Source organism: Prionailurus bengalensis, chromosome D4, assembly GCF_016509475.1.
Source record: "Prionailurus bengalensis isolate Pbe53 chromosome D4, Fcat_Pben_1.1_paternal_pri, whole genome shotgun sequence".
Taxonomy (NCBI): domain Eukaryota; kingdom Metazoa; phylum Chordata; class Mammalia; order Carnivora; family Felidae; genus Prionailurus; species Prionailurus bengalensis.
The window spans coordinates 22,587,200-22,612,472 of NC_057359.1; positions in this window are offsets into that span (position 1 = coordinate 22,587,200).

Below are 25,273 nucleotides of genomic sequence, written 5' to 3' on the forward strand. Positions count from 1 at the left end.
TTCTGGCTCCAGCCTTACTTAACCATTTGCTAACGTTTTCATAAAACCAAATATATTTAAATCCCCCCAAGGATTCTTACAAAATCAGAAGACTGGGCCAAAGGCAGCCACTAGATTAATGTGGGTCTCTAGGACCAACAATTATGTGGCTACAGCTGACAGATTAGGCTTTCTTTTCTCCACTTGGGATACTCATGCTGGGAGCACGCAAACCTGTATACTGCATTCCAATGTCTCTTGCTGGAAGCAATTTGGAGTTGTTGCATTTAATTACCTCTGATGAAATATTTTGATACCTTGATGCATAAAACCTTGGGGGAGAAACCTCCTTAAGAAAGTCAACTTGATTGTCAAAGACATTGAGGGAACCCATCTCCTCAGCAATGCCATCTATGCTTACAGAGAAAAGCATTGAGATAGCTCACAAACAGTCCTCTAGTCATGATGGATCTATGAAGAAACAGGTGTCACTGCCAGGATTCTATAGTTTGGTCATGGGAGAAGGGTAGTTATCAACTGCTGTGTGGAGTTTCCACACTACTGGATAAGACCCAAATGAAAAATAGAAAAGCCCTCAACTCACTGAGACCAACATGTTGAGATCACTAGACATGAAGAAAGGAAGGGAAGGAAAGAAGAAAACAAATTCTCCTAGACTTATCTTTCAATCCTCATCTCCAGTCAACACCCAAGTCTTGTCTTGTAGAATCTCCCTATAAAATATGTCTCAAATGTGGTCCCTCCTCTCATTCCTACAATCAGTGCCTTCACGTGGGCCTCCATCATTCCTCTACCCATAGCCTGCTGGCTTGTCCCTTTATCCAAACATTAGCTCCATCCAAAAGTGCTATGTGATCTTTCTGTTACATAAATAATATCATATGACACCCTCTTTAAACTCTCTGGAGGTCAGAAAGCAAGGAAAAAAGGCCTGATGTTTCAAATAAAAAACACGGAGTAAGACAGTAGACGTAAAACTACCCTACTAACACATTACTACCTTAAATGTAAATAAACCAAATACTCCAATTAAAAGACAGTGATTGTTCAACTAGATTTTTAAAAACAAACCTAAATAGTTTCTATTTACTAAAAAAAAAAGGACTAATATAGGTGAAAGTAAAAGGAGAGAAAAGAATATGCTATGTAAACACTGCAATAAGAAAGTTGGTATGCCTATTTTAGCATTAGACTAAGTAGACTTTAAGGAAAGTAGTATTACCAAAAATGAAAAAAATGATGATGATTTAGGAATAATTCAACAGTGAAGTATAAAAATACTAAGCATGTGCACTTAATAACAATTTCCAAATATACAAAATGAACACTGACAAAATAAAGAAAAAATAAAAAAAACTTTAAAATCAACAATTATACCTGAACATTTTAAAATATTTTTCTCCACTGATGTATTTATCAAAAAAAAAAAAAAAAGAAAGAAAGAAAAATGGCAGGAAGGAATGTGAATCTTTGACTTTTTAAAATCTGACTCTTAGCCAGAAAAAGGGAAAGAATATGAGCAGTTGTTTAGAAATCAAGTTGGAAAGATCCACACAGAAACTCCAAGGTGACAGTAGCTTGTGAAATGGATGATTTCTGTGAGGTTGTTTAGCCCTTCAATTTAGTCCAAAGTGTAAAGCAAGATCCAGGAACAAAGCTATCGGTCCTTTATCTAGAAATAGCACCAACTCAGCCTCAAATGTATTTACCATTTTGGAAAATGCCAAACATTTTTGTTTTTAAACATTTTCATATGTGAACTTAATACCAGGTTGAATCACATGCAATTGCTGTTTCTGTAGATCAAAACTGGTTGAATATGAGCAACTTCATACCTTCAACCAAAAATATACATACATATGCATGCTTTAAATTACAAAAGTAAATTCCTCCTTTAGAAGTTTCACACATGAGGATATGCTTAAATATTTCCACAACACTTCTGAGAAATACAAATCATTATAAGAAGAACAAGATCTCTAGTAAATAGAAACTTCCCTGATACCTTCTTTCCCACTAGACAGGCAGACAGACAGACAGAGATAGGTGACAGATATAAAACTGTAGATGTGATAGTGTATACTGCTATCATATTATAAACATTAGTTTTGTAAGTGACATCCAACAGAACATTCTACAGATGTCCACCCTGTGCAATGCATTGTGTCAAATGAAATACATTGTCTAAATAGTCATTTCAGGTCAGCTGAGTCTTTAAGTGAATTAAATCAGATTGAACGGGGTTTCTATCATTCCTCTTGGTTTTCAAACTCTTCATGACCATTCCATGATCTGTTCTCTACCTGTACTATATCTTATTTTCCCCCTTCTCACTATGTTCCTCCCCCGTGGCAATCATATAGCAGCTATAAGATTTATAACTATAAGATTTATAACGGGTGTCCAATCTCTGACTTCAGCATCTTGATTGAACTGTTAGTCTCCAATTCATTGATCCTTTTTTTTTTTAATTTTTTTTTCAACATTTATTTATTTTTGGGACAGAGAGAGACAGAGCATGAATGGGCGAGGGGCAGAGAGAGAGGGAGACACAGAATCGGAAACAGGCTCCAGGCTCCGAGCCATCAGCCCAGAGCCTGATGCGGGGCTCGAACTCCTGGACCGCAAGATCGTGACCTGGCTGAAGTCGGACGCTTAACCGACTGCGCCACCCAGGCGCCCCTCATTGATCCATTTTAACTGCAGTATCCCTTTCACAGAAGGTTCCACCCTTTTCAGTTGGCTAAGAGACAGAGACAGGCCTTAAACTGACAAGACTCCATCAATCAACAAAATAGAAATTTGTTTTTATTATATATCTCGTCAGTTTTTTTCTCCCCCAAAATGCCAAGGAGAAAATAAATCAGGATGGATAAAACATAATGACTAAACATTTTTTTCATCTAGAGAACATGTTAATTATGCTTAAAACACCTTATTAAACATTGAATCTTACATCAAAAGGGTTTTTGAGACACATTAAAGGTCACAATATTACTATGGAATTATGCTTCTAACTACTAATGATATAAAATGGTATATGAGAACATATTCCGGAAATTTTTGACAAATTGGCAGAGAAGTACATGTTACACCTCACTGCCTTGCCAAAGTTTTCACACTTGCTTCCAGGGTCAAACTTGAACTACTAAGGCAGACTAACTAAGACATAAAACTCCAATAATAATTCATCCATTATGATAACTAGAATCGATTTGAAGGTTAAAGGTGAGTCACTCAGGAAAATATAGATTTGCTGATGAGATTTTAAAGAGACTCACTGATAAAAAGAAATTACTAAAACATCTACATTCACCAGAGACTCAAGAACTGTTATAAAACAGCCATAGACCAGCTAGTTTTACAAGAATAGTTCTTCTACAACCATAGAAAGAATTTTTTTCCCTTGACAAATCATTCAAGCTGAGGAACAGTTTGAATTAATAGAGAATGTATTCCTCCTCCAGATCATGAATAAATATGAAAAGGAAAACGAGGAACAAATTGTACACGTAAAATTCCTTATTGACTTAGTTAAAATGTTTATAAATTTTTAAATTTATAATTTAAATTTTATATTAGTATTTTAACTAAATAATTAAACACTTAAAACTTAAATATATGTTCCTGTATTGTTATTAAAGGTATTTTAAGTCATTTAAATATTAATTATTTTACTTTAATTTTTGACCATGAAGAATTAACTTACAGGAACTGCTGTCCCACTGCAAACATTTAGAAACACACAAAAACATTTGAAATAACTGTTTTCAGACATTAATGACACATCAGCAGTACAGGAAACTGATTCCTGAGTGATGGGAAATAAATTAAACAAACTCCATGATTGTCCCCAGCTTTCTATCTGGAGGCATTTCTCAGTCTGCAGTGCAAAGATGGGGGAACTCAAAGCCCAGCGGGTAGTTTTCCTGAGTTAAGGAAATAGAGTCACAGTTCAGAAAAATTGAAGCAACTAGAATTTGCAGGACATACTGTTGGAGGGGAAGAAACTGCACAAAGAGCTCTGGAGCCCTGACGAGAGTTCCCTTCTAGTCTCTGCTTGAGTACTGATCCAGACATGTGTTGATGAAAACTTCATGAGGCCTTAGGAAAACACACTGGAAATTAGTAGGCCAAACAATTCCCAGAGCCAAAAGAAGACAGAGAACAGTTGGCATCTCACCAGCCAGAATGGAAAGACTTCATAATATGTGGGGCCTAAAGTAGAGTCCTCAGAAGCATCTTACCTTACTAGTGGGGCTAAACTGGCCCTTGAACAAAGACTACTGGAACCGACATTATAAAGTCTAAAAGTGAGCCTCAAAAGGATAGGATTAACCCCAAGATAAATGACAAAATAAAGCCCAACACTTTTCAAAGGAATCCAACAAAATCAAGCAGTCAAAAAAGTAAATGTCACAATGGTCAACACAAAATGAAAAGTTACTAGGCTTACAAAAAAGTAGGCAAATACAGCCTCTATCCCGGAGAAAAATCAACCAATATAAATAGATGCGCAAATGATGGAGATGATAGAATTAGCAAAGCCCTTTAAATGATTTTTTTAATCCTATACATATGCCCAAGGATATCAAGATATTTTAAAAAAAGCAATGTCTGAAATATAGTTACTTGGAGTCTTGATTACTGTGATTACTGTGATTCTAGTAAAATATACCAAAAATGTCCATGATAGCATCTCGCAAGTTAGATATAATTATTCAACGCATTCACAATCCCCTATAAGAACATCCCTTTGGTTCCCCATTATCTTCAAAAGAAAAGCCAGACTGCAGGGTACTGTTTCCTAAAGAAAGCTCTAGACCAGGAGACAAAATCTTTTATGTAAAGGGCCATATAGTAAATATTTTTGGCATTGCAAGCCATATGGTACCTGATGCAACCATTCAGCTTGGCTCTTGTACAGTGAAAGTAACCACAAACAATATGTAAATAAATGGGCATTATTTGCTGACCCCTGCTCTAAAGCTATTCAATAGAAAAGCTACTAGCTACATGTGGTTATTACAAATGAAATTCAAATTGCTTAAAATTAAAATAAAATTTAGTAAAATTAAAACTGTGGTTCCTCAATTGAACATGTGGCAGATGTAAATGGCACAGATAGAGAACATTTAATTTCCACTATCACAGAGTGTTTTACTGGACAGTGCTGCTCCAGGGACTACATGCGTAAGAATTACTTGATGTCTTTGTGAATGCAAATTTCTTCACCTACCTCAACATGTTGAACTAGATTCTCTCTGAAGGTGAAATCTAGATTTCTGGAGGGTGAGTCATATGTGTACTAAAAATAGATAACTACTGGGTTAAAGAATGAGGTCCCTAACATAGTCTTATCATAGGTTTAAGGTTTGAGTCCTAACTACTTTATGCCTTTTCATTATTTGTCTTGTATTCCTGCCTATTATTCCTACCCAATCTGCTATGTCATACATTACAAATGAACCACATAAATTAGCACATCTAACTACAGCAATGAGACAAACAGAAGAAAGAATTATTACCCTGAAGAAGCCTGATCAGTGACTTCTTGCCAAATGCATGTAAAACTGTCTCGTTTTCTAAGTTAAATTACTTAGGAGAAAAAAAAAACTGTCTTATACTGCGCATATATAATAGATACTACTCTTTCTCTACCTGTGCTCTCTCTTAACTTGGGTGTTCCTTTTAGTAAACAAAAAGATATTCCTGCAAAATGCAAATTTGAAAGTCAGTATGTTCAAGTGTGGAATCTGCAGCCAGACTACTTGGATTCAAACCCCAACTCTACCAATTATTATCTTATGTGAACCTGAACAAGTCACTCAACCACTCTGTGCCTCAGTTTCCTCATCTGTCAATGGTGAAAATCACTATAGCTACTACAATGAATTCCTATGAGGATGACATGATTTAATGTATGTAAAAAACTCAGACTAGTACTGGCATATAATAAATGCTATATGTGTTAGCTATTATTATTTTCATTGCATCAGCATTAAGGTAAAATTTTATACCATCAATAACAATAATTACCAAATGATCTTACTACAGACTGAACACACTGGATTCGTTATAAACTGGACCCATTTTGCATACATGTATGTCATGTATGGTAGGAATAACCCTGTTGGGAGATTTCTCCATACAAGAAGTGTATATCAGCACAAATGTAAGCAAACGTTGAAGCCTAAAGTATCACTGAAAATAAGCATCTTCATGCACTGGAGTCACTTTCCTACTGCTTTCATGCTTTCTATTATTCTTTATTTTCACATATTTGAAAATATTCTAATGGAATTTTACTCAGCCTGAATCCACGTGCTTGCATTTATGTGCACAAACTAAAGCAAAAGTGTTAATATCTAGCAAGTAAATTGTAGGACGCTTATCCTTTCTTTGTGTGTCAGCTGCCAATAGCCATGACGATACTTCATAACAAACAACCACAAAACCTCAGGAGCATATAAAAATTAATTTATTTTTGCTCATGGTTCTTTTAATTGGCTAGATATTCTGCTCATCTGAGCTGTGCATGGCACTGCTCACCTGTGGTCAGTGGCCAGCTCTGGGTTGAGTAGGCAGTGTTGCTAAACTTGGCTGGGCTCTCTCACAGGTCTGGACTTCAGCTGCAACAACTGTGCTGACTCAACTCTAGTCCATGTCATCACCTATCAGGCTATCCCAGGCACTTTCCCATGATGAAGGCAGAAGATCAAGAGAAAGCAAGCCCAATCGTGCGCATTTCTATGCGTTGTATGTGTAGCAGCCCACTGACCAAAGCAAGTCATTGAGCCAAGCCCAGAGTCAAAGTAGGAGGGACCACAAAGATACACGACAAACAGCATGATAGAGGGAAGCTATTAATTGGGGCCAATAATACAATCTATCACACTCTGTTTCATAAATTTCAGCACTTCCTTTTCTTGGATTGAACTCCCTATCTTTCATTGTCTCATAATCACTAGGATTTTTAATCTGACAAATGTTTCTTTCTCAAAAAGAAGTACACTTGTGTCACTGAGTCACATGTATCTATTCTCAAATAATTTAAATTCCAGTATCTGTAAGTGAGAGATTTCCATTTTTCTACATTCTTACTCAGTTTTACATAAAATGGATTAGCCTCTGATTAAATGTGCCACCGTCCAAATCCTAAATCATCTTGCTCCTAGAAAACCTGAGAGTATCATTCATAATCCAAAATAATCAAAGATTACATGATTTTCAGTAATTGCCCAAGTAATTAAAAGTCAATTTGGCATTTTCCTAAGGTCTAAAAGTATTTCCTAATACAGTAGTCGATTTATCTGTTATCTTCATCTTAAAAGTTTCACTATAATATCTCATCAGTATGTAATTCCTTGCAATGAAATCAGAATTATTTCATTTTTATTAGCTACACTATCATATTATATATAAAGATCCTGAGGCATGCTTTTGGCACAGATAGAAAAGCTTTCCATGATTTTTTTTCTTCTTATCAGCAAATATCCATCAAGTATCCATAATGGCTAAATACTGTATAAGATACCCTAAAAACAAAAGTTAATCTAGAGCAAATCCTTATTATATTCTCTACACTCCGAGAGGCTCTTCTAAAATAAGTCTAAATGATGAGTTAAGTAGAGAAGAGAAAAAACATGATGTTGATCATAATATTTTCAAGTCTTTAATTATGGTCACAGCTTCATATGGGCAGTTTTACCTTGGAAATTTCCACTCACGCCTGACACACTCACTCACTCAAACCACAAAGCAAGTGAGTAATGTTGTTGTAGCTGGGGAGAACATATCCATACAAATGCCAACTACCTGTGAATCAGTGGTTTCTTTAGAGTGGCAGCCAATGTTCATGTCAATTTAGTGTAATCTGCTTCTATTATGCCTTTGTTTTCTGCCCAGCACATACTGACTTCATGTGCACAAAGTTTTACTTACAAGTTTCTTAAAATTGGCAGGTACTCTCATATTCTCCCTAAAATCTCATCATCTAAATTCCTAATTCTTATTAGATTATTCATCTTAATTGAAAGACCTAATAGTCCTCTAAAGCAGTGCCTCTCAAACTTTAATGTGCATATCCATCACTGGGGGATGCATTTTACGAATACAGCTTCTGGTTTAGTCAGTCTGAGAAGAGACATAAAATTCTACATTTCTAATACTCTCCTAGGTGATGTTGACTCTGCAGTTCCACGAACCCCACTTTGAGTAGGAAGCAAAGGTCATAAGGGCTCTTATCCCCATAGGCATCTACTCCCCAATATGATCCAATCATCCTTCCCTCCCTCTCAAACCCTTTCACTGTGCCCTAATGTAAGATCTACAAATCCTTTCCATACTAAACTCTCACTAAGCATGTCTTTAATCTTCTTATAAAACATTTAGAACATGGGGCGCCTGGGCGGCTTAGTCAGTTAAGTGGTCGACTTTGGCTCAGGTCATGATCTCACAGTTCATGGGTTCAAGCCCCATGTTGGGCTCTGTGCTGACAGCTCAAAGCCTGGAGCCTGCTTCAGATTATGTCTCCTTCTCTCTCTGCTCCTCCCTTGCTTACACCCTCTTTGTCTCTCAAAAATAAACATTAAAAAAAAAATCAAAAACATTTAGAACAAAGCTTGACACATCTTAACTACTCAAAAAATTTGAGTTATTGTTGTTTTATTAACTGAAACCTGGTTGTTTCCCTAAGAACACTGCTCTTGAGTAGAAATATTTTACTTTCATAACCCATATACCTTGGCCACAAGAATTTTAGTAGTTGATGTTCTTGCTCCCCATTGCCGCTTCCAAACTATTTCTCTTTTTCCCTCCATCAGAAAAAAAAAATAAACAAAAACAAAAACAAAAATACCAGATATTTAAGGCCTGTACCATCTGGCTCTACCACCTACCGCCTTACCTTGCAGCTGCCACCAACCCACATCTTGTCACTCCCCTGGCTCTCAACCACTACATCTGTTATCAGTTCTCAGTCACTTCAACATCCATATGGATGAACCAGGTGATACCCTGACCTCACCTAAAACATCTTTTCACCTGAAACATGAGGCCTGAAGGAAATAAGAAAGCTGTAGCTTTCTTCATCTGTTTTTTTTTCATTTGCTATCACCTCCTTTATTGCAGACATAAATAGATGCATATGAACTCTTCATGAAGATAGAGTATGCATGGCTTCTCTTTGAAACTTTGGCTTCATTTGAAAATTAAATGGTTATGGACACTGAGAATACATTAAGTACATAGAAAGTGCAACACAATTTTGTAACAATGCAGACACATGTATAATTTATGAATCATCAATTTTGTGTCATGATTCAAAATTTTAATCATCTTATGAGCATATGTCTTGGAAAAGATTTCTAGTGATACAAACTAGAGGAATTATAGCCCTATTTTTGGTTGGTCTTGACATAATAATTCTGCTGCTATGAAAATTTAAGTTCCATGTCCATAAAATGTTTGACAGCCACTGACAGCCATCTCTTGAAATTGATTTTAAATGCATATACTTTTCTGTAACAGGTAAAACAATGTCCAGTATTTTCTGGTCTTCAATGGACCTTTCTGCGTTTGTTTCCCCATGTTAAAAGTATGTACTATTGGGGTGCCCGAGTGGCTCAGCTGGTTGGGCATCTGACTTTGGCCCAGGTCATGATCTCGAGGTTTGTGAGTTTGAGCCGCACTTTGGGCTCTGTGCTGACACTTCAGAGTCTGGAGCCTGTTTCAGGTTCTGTGTCTCCATCTCTCTCTTCCCCTCCCCCATGTGCTCTCTCTCTCTCTCTCTCTCTCTCTCTCTCTCTCTCTCTCTCTCAAAAATAAACATTAAAAAAAATTAAAAAGTATTTGCTATTAATTAAATAGCAAATAATTATTTAAATAATTCTAGCCAAACCATTCAGGACTTCATTTCATGTCTAAGAGGAGCCTTGAACCTTAGATATTAAGAGGAAAGTGTTTCTGTAAACAGAGATTTAAAAAAATAAAAGTAAAAACATAAAAAAAAACAGATGTGGTTATAGAATCTGATAGGAGAGGTTCCTTTTTTATAATAAGTCATAGGCCAATCATTTGTATATAGTACCACAGAAATTACTTTTTGCCTTCAGGAGAAATAAGACAAACCATGTTTTGCTCAATTTCTTAAACTTAAGACTAAAAAATAAAATACACAGACTATCATATATGAGGTATCACTGCCAAACCAAAACTTATCACACAACAGAGTTAATTGCTGGTTAGCTGATACTGTGATATTACAATTTTAGATCAAGTAAGTATGCATTCAGGTTAATTATAAAATAATACAAATGATATTTTTATTAAGTGCAAGACTTAGAAAATTTTTCCTTCCTTAGTTTTTCAAATAGTTATAATGGTGGTTAAGAGTCTGGGCTTTTGAACTGAAAGGACCTAGGTTCAAATTCTAAAGACTAGTAATGCTAATAATATGCTTAATAATGCTAATATGGGTTCTAATTAATAGAATATATTAGCACCACACCCAAATACACACAGAATCTAACCAATACTGATACCTCTGCCATTACCATGCTGGTCACAAGCATTATCATGCCATGTCCATGTTACTGTTAATAGGCTCTGAATTTATTTCTCTCTGCCTCCACCCTTAAGTTCCTTCTGTCATTCTCCATATAACAGAGCACCAGAATGATCCTGTTAACATGTATAAGTTAAAATTATCCAGAGGCTGCCAATCACACTTACTCTTTACGATGGCCATCAAAGATTCTGCCACCTACTGTCCAATGGCAAAGAAAACAAGCCTCACCAAAAAGTCTACTGCTCAACCACATTCCTCAGACTCCTTAAAATTAGGTGGAGCCAAGGTATAGAAAAGTTATGGTACAATATCTATCTACTGGTCTTCTGTAACAATCAAGGAGCCCACATGTTGCAAATAGTGCTGCTATAAGATATCAGCAGTCTATCAACTTAGGTCCTTAAGAAACCATGTAGAACAGAGTCCCTGCAAACTGCAAATGGCAACAGTATGAAATAAACTTTTGTTTTATTAATCCACTAGTATTTGAAGTTAAGAAATGTTACAGAAACTTACCTCCTTATCTTTCTGACTATGTCTCCTGCCATGATTCCACTCATTCACTCTGTGTAGCCATGGAGGCCCCCTGTATTTCTCTGAACACACCAAGTATTCTCCCCACTTAGGGTTTTGCTGTTCCCTCAAGCACAATGCTCTTTCCCTAAGTCTCAATCCCTTCACTTCCTACAGGCTTATTCACATTTTCTATTTCTTCTTCGGTCAGTTTCACTAGTTTATGTCTTTCTATGGTTCTCTCCATTTCATCCAGGTTACCTAATTTGTTGCCTTAACATTGTTCATTGTATTCCCGTATAATCCTTAGCATCCTGTTAAATTATACATCTTTAAATGGCTAATGGAAACATCAATGTATGTACATTTTACCATAATAAAAATAATCTGGATGGAGCTATTCTTAGTCTCATGAGCCAGCGGGGGAGTTGTTCATAGGAAGACAATTTATAAGTTCTTAATGGGAAGAGTACAGGGCTAAGAGTTAAGGATTTAAGTGACAGGAGTTCAAGGGTATCTAGTAGTTTAAATAATTTCAGATTTAATATTCTATTTGTTCTTCCCACTCTTCCAAATTTTGAGGGTGATAAGAACTGATGCAATTAATAATTAGTCTTTTCTCTATTAAGCTACTCACATTGTACATCCTTCCTTGGTTTCAATTGTAAGGGTTAGAAAAATCAATCTAAACTCATATGAGTTGTGCTCCAATTACTTTGCCTATGTTCACAGAATCATCTTTCCATAGAAATTCTAGAACCATAGTTAATTCTGCAACTCTGTTTTGAATCACACATTATATATATTTTTTTCTGATAATATTATATATTTTTTCTGATATTATGTTTTTTCTGATAATATTATATATATATATATATATATATATATATATATATATATATATATAAAATCTGCAAACTTAGATCAGCTATAATTTGATTATATGGGGAAGAACTGTCTAGAACTTTTATAAAAAATCCTTCTGCAGTACAATTTATCTGGAAGTCCCATTTGCAAAGTAAATCTGTACAACATGTCCATAAAGAGGGTCACGAACAAGAAAAGAGTGTTCTTCTGATAATGGTCCCAAAGCAATATTTAAAAGTTTAGTTGGGGGAAAGAATTAGGATTGAGTGGTTTCAGTACTCTAAGGGGACTAATATGGTAGTGGGAGTAATGATAACTAGAGTGGACCAAATCAACAAGAAACTATAGTGTTCTTCATCTATATTTCTAGATCCTTATGAGTTCAGGACATGGAATTGCTGGGCACTAATGTTTCCTGTGAAGTAGCATAACTGGAAAATTTTGGAGAGTGGACCTTTTGTTTCTTGAATAATACGGGACATTGGCTCTTCCAATGATGACTTTGCTTGCAAGATCTTATAGGTGTCCTTATTTATGAGCTCTCAATTTTTAGGTAATAGAAGACCTTTTGTTCTTATTTTTATTTCAGGGGCTAGTGGTTTTATCTAAAAAAACAAAACAAAAAAACAAAAAAACACCAGGAGTGCTATGTGGCTCAGTCAGTTGGGCATCCAACTCTTGATTTCAGCTCAGGTCATGATCTCACGGTTCGTGGTCTGGAGTCCCATGTCAGGCTTTGCACTGTGTCAGCACAAAGCCTACTTGGAATTCTCTCTCCCTCTCTCTTTCTGCTCTTCCCCCATTCATGCTGTCTCTCTCTCAAAATAAACTTAAAAACAAAAAAAGCTATTAAAAAAAATCAAACTTTGTTTTTATTTCTAGCTTGTTTGCTTTTTTGATAGTCTTTGAAAATGTTTACCACATGTTAAAGATCTTCTAAATTGACAATTTCCAATTCTAATTTACTTTTTCTGACTATTTCAGCCTGAGCCCTTTTATGAAAAGTAAGGACAAGGCTTCTTTTACTTCAGCCGTACAATCTACCTCAGAATCTCATTTGAAAATTTCCTTAAGTCTATTTTTTTTCCTTAAGACTACTTTAAAGTCACTAATTGATTTGTTTCTGTTTTATTTATTTATAATTTTACATTTTTAACTAATCATTACTTAAAAAAGGGCTTATAAAATGGCCTTATGTAATGTATTTTCTATTTTTCTTACTTTAATTATGCACCACTTGGTTACTTAAATCCTCTCCTGGGCCTTCCCTTCTTGCTTCTTTTAACCATTTTCTCCTTGATTGAGAGGCTAACAATGAATTAACTAGTTGAAATAAATCTGTTATTGAAAATCTGATATTTAGAAGTATCTAAAAAGGGTGCCTGGGTGGTTCAGTTGGTTAAGGGTCCAACTCTTGATTTCAGCTCAGGTCATATCTCATGGTTCATGGGTTTAAGCCCCAAGTCAGGTTCCACACTGACAGAGTGGAGTCTGCTTGGGATTCTCTCTCCCCCTCTCTCTGCCCCTTCCCTGATCACGCTCATGCATGTTCTGTTTCTAAATAAATAAATAATCTTTTTAAAATGCTGAATTCTGAAATAAACACTTGCTTGTCTATATTCTTGATGTTTAGAAAAAAAAAAAACCTTTAATTATAGCTTTAAGCCAGCTCTAAGCCAGTATTTTAAGTTCAACTTCTATATATTTGCCTTCATGTTCAGCAATGCAATTACTCCTTTCCTGAAAACAAGATAGCTATACTGGCCAGGCCCAATATTCCTCAGAAAATCAGGTGCTGATTTTAGATCAGATTTTTGAGCAGTGTGAAATTCAGGGATTGGCAGATTATCAGATGTTTAAAAAGGATGACATCATCTGTAAAAGCATGGAAGCTCAGGTGAGACCTGTGCTTAGTTGCACTCATAGTGTGTTTAATAGAATGAGTCTGTTTATGACTTGTTGAGTTTCAAAAGCAAGAAGTTTGTAACAGGTTGGCTTGCAAAAGTACATTTACTGATGCAAGTTGTAATTGATCAACTCAACTGGTTTAAAACTGGTCTGATGTTATGAATAATCTTTTCCAAGTGCTGTGAAAACTCTTTTCGATTTCACCTACCAGAATATAAGCCCCATAACAGCATATATTTTCTTTGCTGTCATACCCCAAAACCAAAAAAGTATCTGTCATATAATACTACTCACAAAGTATCTGTTGAATGAATGAATGAATGAATGAATGAATGAATCAAACCTGAGCTTAGTTATTTGTTCCATGAACTTTGGCCAAGTGCTTAATCGCTTAATCTTTAGTTTCCTCTGAAGGGGGTTGATTTTATTTACTTTATATAATTATTGTAAGGATTAAATTAGGTTGTGCATATAATATAGATGAGATTGGGCACATTCAGGGTGGTATGGCCATAGACAGGTTGTGCATGTAATACATTTGCTAAGGTGCCTGACAAAGATCTCAATAAGTGCAGTTTCTATTTTTCTTGTTACTGATACAGGAATAATGTACTTCTCTCATTGTGCTTCCCAGTGTTCTTACTTGGTACTGACTTCCCACTGCCAGAAACATACTCCAGTCGTTCCAGTACCCTTTTATGCTTATGTATTCAAAATGCTTCTTTTCCATGTTCCATTCTCTTGGCGTCATAACTTAGCTCTTTGAAGAGCTAATAACAGTTGATAATGCCATCAATGGATTTCCTTCAAGGGCATATTTCCTTGCCAGCACCCAAGGAGACACTAAGGCACTTGAGAGACACTAAGGCAGCCTAGAGAAGGTTTTTAGTGTTGTCTATCATTCCTGAATTCACCTTAAGCTGCTGAATCCCATGGGAATGCAAACTGGTGCAGCCACTCTGGAAAAACAGTATGGAGGTTCCTCAAAAAACTAAAAATAGAACCACCCTATGACCCAGTAACTGCACGACTAGGCATTTATCCAAGGGATACAGGTGTGCTGTTTCTAAGGGACACATGCACCCCAGTGTTTATAGCAGCACTATCAACAACAGCTCAAGTATGGAAAGAGCTCAAATGTCCATCGATGGATGAATGGATAAAGAAGATGTGGTATATATATACAACGGAGTATTACTCAGCAATCAAAAAGAATGAAATCTTGCCATTTGCAACTATGTAGATGGAACTGGAGGGTATTATGCTAAGTGAAATTAGCCAGTCAGAGAAAGACAAAAATCATATGACTTCACTCATATGAAGACTTTAAGAGACAAAACAGATGAACATAAGGGAAAGGAAAAAAAATATATAAAAACAGGGAGGGGGACAAAACAGAAGAGACTCATAAATATGGAGAACAAACAGAGGGTTACTGGAGGGGGGATGTGAGGGGGGAAGGGTTAAATGGGTAAGGGGCACTAAGGAATCTACTCCTGAAATCATTGTTGCACTATATGCTAACTAATTTGGATGTAAATTTTAAAAAAGAAAATTAAAAAAAGAAAAATTTAAAAATAAATAAATAAATAAATAAATAAGATGCTGAATCCCAGATTCTATTCCATACTCTCTATTCCATTTCTCCCTCATGGCGCCTCCCTCATGGTGATGCATGTATTAGATTCTCAAGATATACCAATCTGGAGCTGATGGAAGAGGTGGTCTATTCATGAATACAGATTTGGAAATCAAGTAAAACAAATTCTAAAAAGTGTCCCCTGATCAGCTATCAATCACTCTCCTGAGAGCAGCTTAAATGACAGAAGGATATCTGCAGAAGCTAAACTAAGTTGTTTAAGGAATCACTGAGAATTGAGAAAAAAAACAGTAATGGTAAATTACTCTTTCAAAAAGTCTTTTCATGATATGGCACGATACCTTGAGAAACAGGATAAAGCAAGGATGGTAGTGGTGGTGGTTGTCACTTTTGTTTTATAAAGGGAGTAGGTTAAGGTGAATTCCATAGCACATGGCTGATGACTGATTAAAAATAATAATGTTAACATAATTTGAATGCTTACTTGTCTAATCTCAATTACTAGTCTAGATGTAGGTATTATCATTATTATTATTATTCCCAATTTAGAGGCAAGGTTTAGAGAGGATGAGTTGTGCATGGTTGCTAAAATGGCTAAGTAGGAGAGCCAAGACTCCAACCCAGGCAAGCCATTTGTCTCAAGAGACCTCTCTCTGAATCACAATGGTACACTGAACTCAGGTCATCTATGTTTTCTCTTTCCTAGGATAGTGTTGAATCGTAGGACTTTGATATCTACAGCCTGTGGAGCACTTCTCTTCTATGACATCATCTAGCCACTGTTTGATGCAAATGAGACTCTTGAAAAATGCCCTGAATTCATGATGCTTGTTCTCCATTTGGTCAAACCAGATTCCTTTTCACTGTAGATGTGTAGAGAGAATTCTGTGACATGTTTCTCATGTTATTTTTCAGTTACTGAAGCTAAAAGGAGAATTTTGATGCGTTAAATTTTTATGATCTATGTGGAGGAATTCCTGGTTCAATATATAATGTCTTTTTAATGATGGTATTGACCACATTAAATTTGATAATTTATTTTTAATCACTGTCATGAATAAAAATGATCACAATGGTCAGTAACCTAAGGAGCTCAGAATACAACAGATCAGCCATTCAAATATGGGTTCACACACTCAACTCTGACAAGGTCCAGTCACTTCTGCCAATCATACACCCTAGTCGGGAGGACTTACAAGACCAGTTAAGATATGGCTAGCAAAAACTGAGAATGGAAAGAATGTTCTAAACTATGGAAAGACCAAAGCAAGGAACCACAAATTCAATATCCAAAGGCCCCACTTGCCTGCAAAGGTTGCCCCCTCTACTCTTCCCTTTTCTTTCACCTTTTAATGCTTTTTTCTCCCATCAAGTTATTCTTCCTTTTCCATTGTAGAGTGCCTTGTAAAGAAAGCATTATAAGGCTGCATTGCCAATGCACTGAATTTTTAAACCCTCTAAATAGGACATTAGTTCATAGCTTGAATGTTTTGAAATCTGATCAACATGCCGTTTCTCAATACATTAAGCAAAGCAAGCAAAATTAGTCTGCTTTATGTCAGGTGCTTAGCACAAATCCCTTAATAATGTGCTTGAGTGCAGAAACCATTAATAAATGCATAATTCCCTAAGACAGGCTTGATTAATTAAGTCATTTGTGTATCCTTCTAATTAAAAAAAGAACATTAGGCAGATGAGTGGAAATTCTGAGTACAAAATCCAAAGGCTTCCTTTGAATGCCTTTTGCCTTTCTCTTCAAGATGAAAGGAAGGCTGCTGGTTATTGTAGCTGCCAGCAAACAGTTATAGCACGGGCACAAAGCACCCAGAACTCTGTGTCTTATTAAAAACAATTTGGTATTCATCTGCCAATTTGTAACTCAGTTCTCAATCAGGGGCCTGTCTGATTAAGTCAGGCAATTCAAATTTGAGGGGGCAGCTGGTGCCGCTATGCAAATAAACAGATGAGGAAGAAATGGGACCAATGAATCAACAAGCAGATGGTAAAAAGCCAAAGCCTGCAAAGAGTACTTGAATTTCTTTTCCTCTCCACTTCCCATCACCCTATGTCTCACATAATTTATATTCCAAGGGATTATAAAGATTATCACTTAGTTTAATGATCAACATAGAACAGTTTCTAATGTTGATCCCTTTTAGCATTAAAGATTTACAGAAAGGAAACATTGGTCACACGATGCTACATTAAATGAGTCCTCTGCTTCAGTAATCCATTTTTTCTTCTTAATTAACTATAGGACAGAATTAAGACCCTCATATATGCCCATCTTTATTTATGCCAAGTGCTTCCATGCAAAGCTGCATGCTCTTCAAAAAGTAGGAAAGTCTTCCTCTTAGGTCTTGGGAAGCAAAGCCCAAAGAAAGGCACTGGGTCCTGAATCTGTTCATTACCTAAGTCATACATTTCCTCATGACTGGGTCAGTGTAACATAGTCATACTAATTCTTGATCTTTTTTCTGCAACTGGTTCAGGCATTACTCATTTGTCCTTGTCTGAACTGGATCTATTTGGAAAATGCTCACAGAGTCTATCTTTATTTCAGGGCATCTCAAATTTCAGATACAACTTTTGGCAGTCCTGTTGCCTGAAGTCTCAACATAAATACCTTCACTAATTATGGCTTTTCATCTGCCAAAATCTTTTCTTTAGCTTGCTTTCTTTATCTTAACATCAAATAGACAGGGCCAAATCAAGTAGATTTTATAGGAAATATGATGAGATTAGATGCAGTTGAGAGTTGTTAAAAGACCTGAAGCAGGCATGATATTGGGATACATTTTTAAAGGATAACATACTTGTTCTTACAATGACTGTTGGAAATAGAGACTGCCTTCAGCATTGTGACAGCCAAGAAAACTCTCTTTAGAATACAGTTATAATAAGTCATTGGTTTTATTAACAGAGAGGAGAACATTCCCATTTTTATAGCAAAATATTGACACAGGACCAATTCTTGATTTGAAGCATTATTGAACTCAGGATATGTTTCTTGGTGGTAATATACAAATTACAATATTTTTTAAATACTTGTTAACGCTAAATATTTTTGACTCAGGTCTCTGGATGAGTTTCCTTTCTGCTTTCTTAAATAGAAAGTACTTTTTCATAGTCATACGTTATAGTGTTAACACACTATTTAGACTGCTTTACACCAGCTTTGTATCAGACAGTGCTGAGCCATGTTTTTTGTTTTGTTTTGGTTTGGTTTGGTTTGGTTTGGTTTTTGTTTTTAAGTAAGCTCTATGCCCAACATGGGGCTTGAACTCACAGCCTCAAGATCAAGAAGTGCAGCATGTTCTACAAACTAAGTCAGCCAAGCAACCCCTTAGTCATGTTATTTTTGCATCAAGTAAGGCAAAACCAAGATTCATGCTACCTTCTCCATTATTAAATATTTAAAGCCATGTAAGCCAATATAACCTGTGAAAGGGTCTGTAAACATCTCTCCACATCTTGAATAACAAAAATAATGAACACCAGGGAAAAAGCCAATCTCCAGAAATCTGTGACCAATGTACACATGCTTAAAATGTTGAAAATGTAAGAGTCCACAAATGCAGTCACTAACAAATACACAACTCTACCACTTGTACCGCTGAGTTGTTTACCTTTGATGTTTCTATCATCTTCCACAGTCCTTCTTCTGTCTTCATCTATTACTTTAGCTACACTTACTCATTTCAGCTCCTTGGAAATTAAGTCCAATTTTATCTCCTGATTTGATTCCTTTTTATTTTCCAGTTTCATATCTGATTTGTCTGAGAAGTCAGCTATCAGCTTAATTATTGCTCCTTTACTCTCTTGTTCTCTGTTCATAAGACTTTTCTCTTTGTGCCTCGAGATGGATTCTTTTTATTTATGCTGCTAAAATGGTACTTCTTGAATATGCAGCTTGATATCTAACCAGATTTGGAAATTTGTCAATCATTATCTCTTCAAATATTGCTTTTTACAGTTTTCCTTCTCCTTTCTTTCAAGACTTCAACTATAAATATACTAGATCTTCACTATATCACTTATGTCATTTATCTGCTTTCCATATTTTCCATCTTTTGGTCATTCAGTACGTCCCTCTGAATATTTTCTTCTAATCTACTTTCCGGTTTGTGAATTCTCTCTTCATCTAGATCTAATGTGTTCAGTACCACATCCAATGAATCCATATATTTGGTTTTATAAATTTAAGATCTAGAATTTCCATTTGGTTCTTTTTTTTAATAGTTTCCTGCTTTCTGCAAAAATTCTCAATCTTGTTTTGTGTCTTCTCAAACACAACAAGAATAGTTTGGCTTTGTTTGTTTTTTTCAGAGAGCAAGAGCACAAGTGGGGCAGGGGCAGAGAAATGGGGAGAGAGAGAATCTCAAGCAGGCTCCACACCCAGTGTGAAGCCTGACACAGGGCTCTGTCTCACAACCGTGAGATCATGACCTGAGCCAAAATCAAGAGTTGGACACTTAACCAACTGAGCCACCCAGGTGCCCCAAGAACAGTTATTTTTTTAAGTTTTTTAAATCTATTTTGAGAGAGGGAGAGAGAGAGAAAGAGAGAGAGGCAGGGAGTGGCACAGAGAGAGGGGGAGAGAGAGAATCCTAAGCAGGCTCTGCACTGTCAGCACAGAGCCTGACACAGGGCTAGAACTCATGAACTGCAAGATCAGACCTGAGCTGAAACTGAGAGCCAGAAGCTTAACTGACTGAGAACATCCTCAAGTCACCCCCCCAAGAACAGTTATTTTTAATTTATTTTTAATTTTTTTAATGTTTATTTATTTGAGAGACAGAGAAACAGAGCAAGAGTGGGTTAGGGGCAGAAAGAGAGGGAGACACAAAACCTGAAGCAGGCTCCAGGCTCTGAGCCGTCAGCACAGAGCCCAATGTGGGGCTCAAACCCACAGAATGGCAAGATCACGACCTGAGCTGAAGTCAGACGCTTAACCGACTGAGCCAACCAGGTATCACAAGAACAGTTATTTTTAAATCTCTATCTGAGAACCCCAATATCTGGAAGCTACGGTGGGTTTGTTTATATTGTCTAGGGTTATTTTCCTGCTGTTTTTGTTAACATTTTCTTTAGTTATCTAATTACTTTTTATTGTTTTCCAAGCATTGTATTTGCAAATTTGTTTTTACAAATAATTTGAAATATACAATGATGGTATTTTCCACTGGAGAGGATTTTTTTTTTAATTTTTTTTTTCCAGCGTTTATTTATTTTTGGGACAGAGAGAGACAGAGCATGAACGGGCGAGGGGCAGAGAGAGAGGGAGACACAGAATCGGAAACAGGCTCCAGGCTCCAAGCCATCAGCCCAGAGCCTGACGCGAGGCTCGAACTCACGGACCGCGAGATCGTGACCTGGCTGAAGTCGGACGCTTAACCGACTGCGCCACCCAGGCGCCCCTACTGGAGAGGATTTAAATTCAACTTCAACATGCAGTTAGAGGAACTACCAATATGAATTCATTTCATTCTAATTTCAGAAACTGAACTGATTTACAGCTGAGCTGCAGTCCCCAAAAGATATGCCTTCTGCAAGTTCCCTTTATTTAGGGTTTAGCACTTTGGATTCCTAACCCCAAAGTGTTGAGAGCTCACTACTCCCTCAACTCACCCCTTGGTGACCCCAGACTCCAGTTCCTGCCCCCTCATGTGACATTGTCAGGACACTGCCAAGACGCTCAGCCACACCCTCCAGAATAAGCAAATGGCCTCAGAGGTAAAGCAGCCAAATATTCTTCCTTGGGCCTTTGAACTCCCCCATATTCTACTACAGTTGTTCTTTGCTGCTTTGTTTTTTCCTTTGCTGACATGCAGATATTTTTTAGTATTCAGTTCAATTTTTCTAGCTGTCTTAAGCTAGATTGCTGTCCAATTACAACAACTGGTCCAGTAACTCAGCCCTGCTCTAACTCTTGAATTTGTGAGTTCCTTCCAAACCACTCTTTTGGTGTCACTGATCCAGCCACAAGCCTGTGACACTACCTGACAGACTCAGTCAAAATCAAATGATATATTATAGGTTCCTTTTTCCACATATTCAGAAAACACACACATACACGCACACACACCTCATAGGCCACGGTATAAGCACAGCAACTCACCATCTAAAGAAAGTGGTTGTACCAATAAAAACCAGAAATTTTAAGTTTGGGATAAAATAAAGAAGGTCTAGCTCATACTAATAGCTCTAAATGAATCTAGCTCACTTGTGTGCAAATATATACTGACACATATAAAAACAAGCTATAAACAGTGGCCCATATCTCCAAAATTCACCCAGAAAACCAATATTTGCCTATTCCCACGCAGTTCCTTTTTTGTATGCTGCCTCTGCCTCAAATTCACCCATTTGTATATGTGTCCTCACTCCAGTTTCTAACTAACCCCCTAATGATTCACAACTCCACTTGGACCACACTTAAACATCAGCAACTTTTCCACTCCACCTCTGGAATGTTCCCTCTGATCCAACTCCACAATCTCAGATAAGAATCACCTCCCAGGTAAAACTCTACTTGACTCCATTAGACAGGCTTACCAAATCCTTGACCCCTATACAACAGGGAGAGTATATAAACATTTATATACAATTTCCACATTATTTACTGTTCACATAATTTAATGTTCAACTCAAAATTACTATTTGCTACAAATTATCTAAGATGTATTCAATAGAAACATATTAAGGAGTAAAAAAGCAGGATCTAAAAATAAAAATAACACAGAGAATTAAGAGAATTGTTTATAATTAAACAATTATAAAAACTTCAGATCTTATTGGTGGGGGTGGGCAGAAATTTGGTTGATTATAAGAATAAAGGATCAAAAAAATAAAAAACGCTAAAAAAAAAAAAAGGGGCGCCTGGGTGGTGCAGTCGGTTAAGCGTCCGACTTCAGCCAGGTCACGATCTCACAGTCTGTGAGTTCGAGCTCCGCGTCAGGCTCTGGGCTGATGGCTCAGAGCCTGGAGCCCGTTTCAGATTCTGTGTCTCCCTCTCTCTCTGCCCCTCCCCCGTTCATGCTCTGTCTCTCTCTGTCCCAAAAATAAAAAAAATAAAAAACGTTAAAAAAAAAGAATAAAGGATCATGGCACAAAAACAGACACATAGACCAATGGAATAGAATAGAAACCCCAGAACTAGACCCACAAAGGTATGGCCAACTAATCTTTGACAAAGCAGGAAAGAATATCCAATGGAAAAAAGACAGTCTCTTTAACAAATGGTGCTGGGAGAACTGGACAGCAACATGCAGAAGAATGAAACTAGACCACTTTCTTACACCATTCACAAAAATAAACTCAAAATGGATAAAGGACTTGAATATGAGACAGGAAACCATCAAAACCCTAGAGGAGAAAGCAGGAAAAAACCTCTGACCTCAGCTGCAGCAATTTCTTACTTGACACATCCCCAAAGGCAAGGGAATTAAAAGCAAAAATGAACTATTGGGACCTCATGAAGATAAAAAGCTTCTGCACTGCAAAGGAAACAATCAACAAAACTAAAAGGCAACCAATGGAATGGGAAAAGATATTTGCAAATGGCATATGGGACAAAGGGCTAGTATCCAAAATCTATAAAAAAACTCACCAAACTCCACACCCAAAAAACCAAATAATCCAGTGAAGAAATGGGCAGAGAACATGAATAGACACTTCTCTAAAGAAAACATCCAGATGGCCAACAGGCACGTGAAAAGATGCTCAACGTCGCTCCTCATCAGGGAAATACAAATCAAAACCACACTGAGATACCACCTCATGACAGTCAGAGTGGCTAAAATGAACAAATCAGGAGACTATAGATGCTGGAGAGGATATGGAGAAATGGGAACCCTCTTGCACTGTTGGTGGGAATGCAAACTGGTGCAGCCGCTCTGGAAAACAGTGTGGAGGTTCCTCAAAAAATTAAAACTAGATCTACCCTATGACCCAGCAATAGCACTGCTAGGAATTTACCCAAGGGATACAGGAGTGCTGATGCATAGGGGCACTTGTACCCTAATGTTTATAGCAGCACATTCAACAATAGCCAACTTATGGAAAGAGCCTAAATGTCCATCAACTGATGAATGGATAAAGAAATTGTGGTTTATATACACTACGGAATACTACATCGCAATGAGAAAGAATGAAATATGGCGTTTTGTAGCAACGTGGATGGAACTGGAGAGTGTTAGGCTAAGTGAGATAACTCATGCAGAGAAAGACAGATACCATATGTTTTCACTCTTTTGTGGATCCTGAGAAACTTAACAGAAGACCATGGGGGAAGGGAAGGGGAAAAAAAAGGTTAGAGAGGGAGGGAGCCAAAACATAAGAGACTCTTAAAAACTGAGAACAAACTGAGGGTTGATGGGGAGTGGGTGATGGGTATTGAGGAGGGCACCTGTTGGGATGAGCACTGGGTGTTGTATGGAAACCAATTTAACAATAAATTTCATATTAAAAAAAAAAAAAAAAGAAGAAAGGATCAGAAAATATTCCCATGTCCAGCACAGATTGGGCACATTTTCTCAGTAATATATAATTTTTATCCTTAAATTATGTAATTAAAGCTCACGCTACTGGTTAAAAAAAAATAGCTTCCCTAAATTTATTTCAAGCTTTCATTTGCTTTCCCATAATTCAGTTTGTAAATAAAGCACTTAAAAAAAAAAGAAACAGAAGCAAGCAATAATGAATAACTGTCATTCTCTCTCACAAACTTGAGTGCCAAGGTTCCTCCCTCATGGAAATCTGAGTTACAAATCTCTAAAAACAGGAGTTCCTAATGGAGACAGCAACAGGGCAAAAGGCACCACTATAATTTGATAAGGACTTACTTAGTCAAGCCTATCATTTTAAATAGGGTAAAAGGTTTTAAACATACTTGTTTAAAAATGATTTATTAGACCACCACTGACACCAGTAAGATTAAAGACAGCATTCGCTAGTTATTTAGATAAAGGTCTCCATTTTCAAGGAGGTGATAAATTTCTGATACATGTCTTAACAATTGCTGCTGAGGGAAGAATTAGACCCATATGATAACTCAGTCAGCCCACCAGTAACTTCCCAGTTGCCTGGAGTGCCCTCATGGTGACTTCATACTTGACAAAGATTCAACAATTCGATAGATAAATTCCAGGACCACCCCACTGACAATTTCCCCCCTCCCTACTTTTTTGAAAGTTCTTGTAATTTATCATTTCATGCTAATGTCCAGGACTCTCTGAAGAACAACTGCATAAATACCTTTAATTGTGCTGTCCTCTTAAGCATATAAACTACAACTCATCTTAAGTACATCAAGATCACTGGTTATCTCCACTAAAGTTTTAACATGATGTGGCAATCTGAAAGTTCTTCAGTTAACACACCTCAGCAATTTTAGGAGTTTCAAAAGCTCTCCTGCTGTTCCTGTGAACTACACAGAGTGTACTAATCTTCCATCGGCATTTTACTTCTCCCTGTTGCCTATGTGGTTCATTCCATGGAACAATTTGCAAATGGTATCAAAGGTATGAATTTAATTGTATGGAAGAAACTGCAGCCCAAATACTAACCCTCGGCTTTCTATATTTATACTTTCCCATACAAGGAAATCTAGGGACGATAATACAAAATAAGAGCAATCCTTTACTACTGTGAAAATATGTAACTTCTTTCCCTCCTTCTAAAAAACAAAAAAAGTCTGTGACATGCATAGCCCATGTGAAAGAGGGCATGAAATAGACAAAGGGCAAGCTAAAAGATGACACACCTAGGACAATATTATATTTAAGTATATAAGGAGTGTAAAAAAGAATATC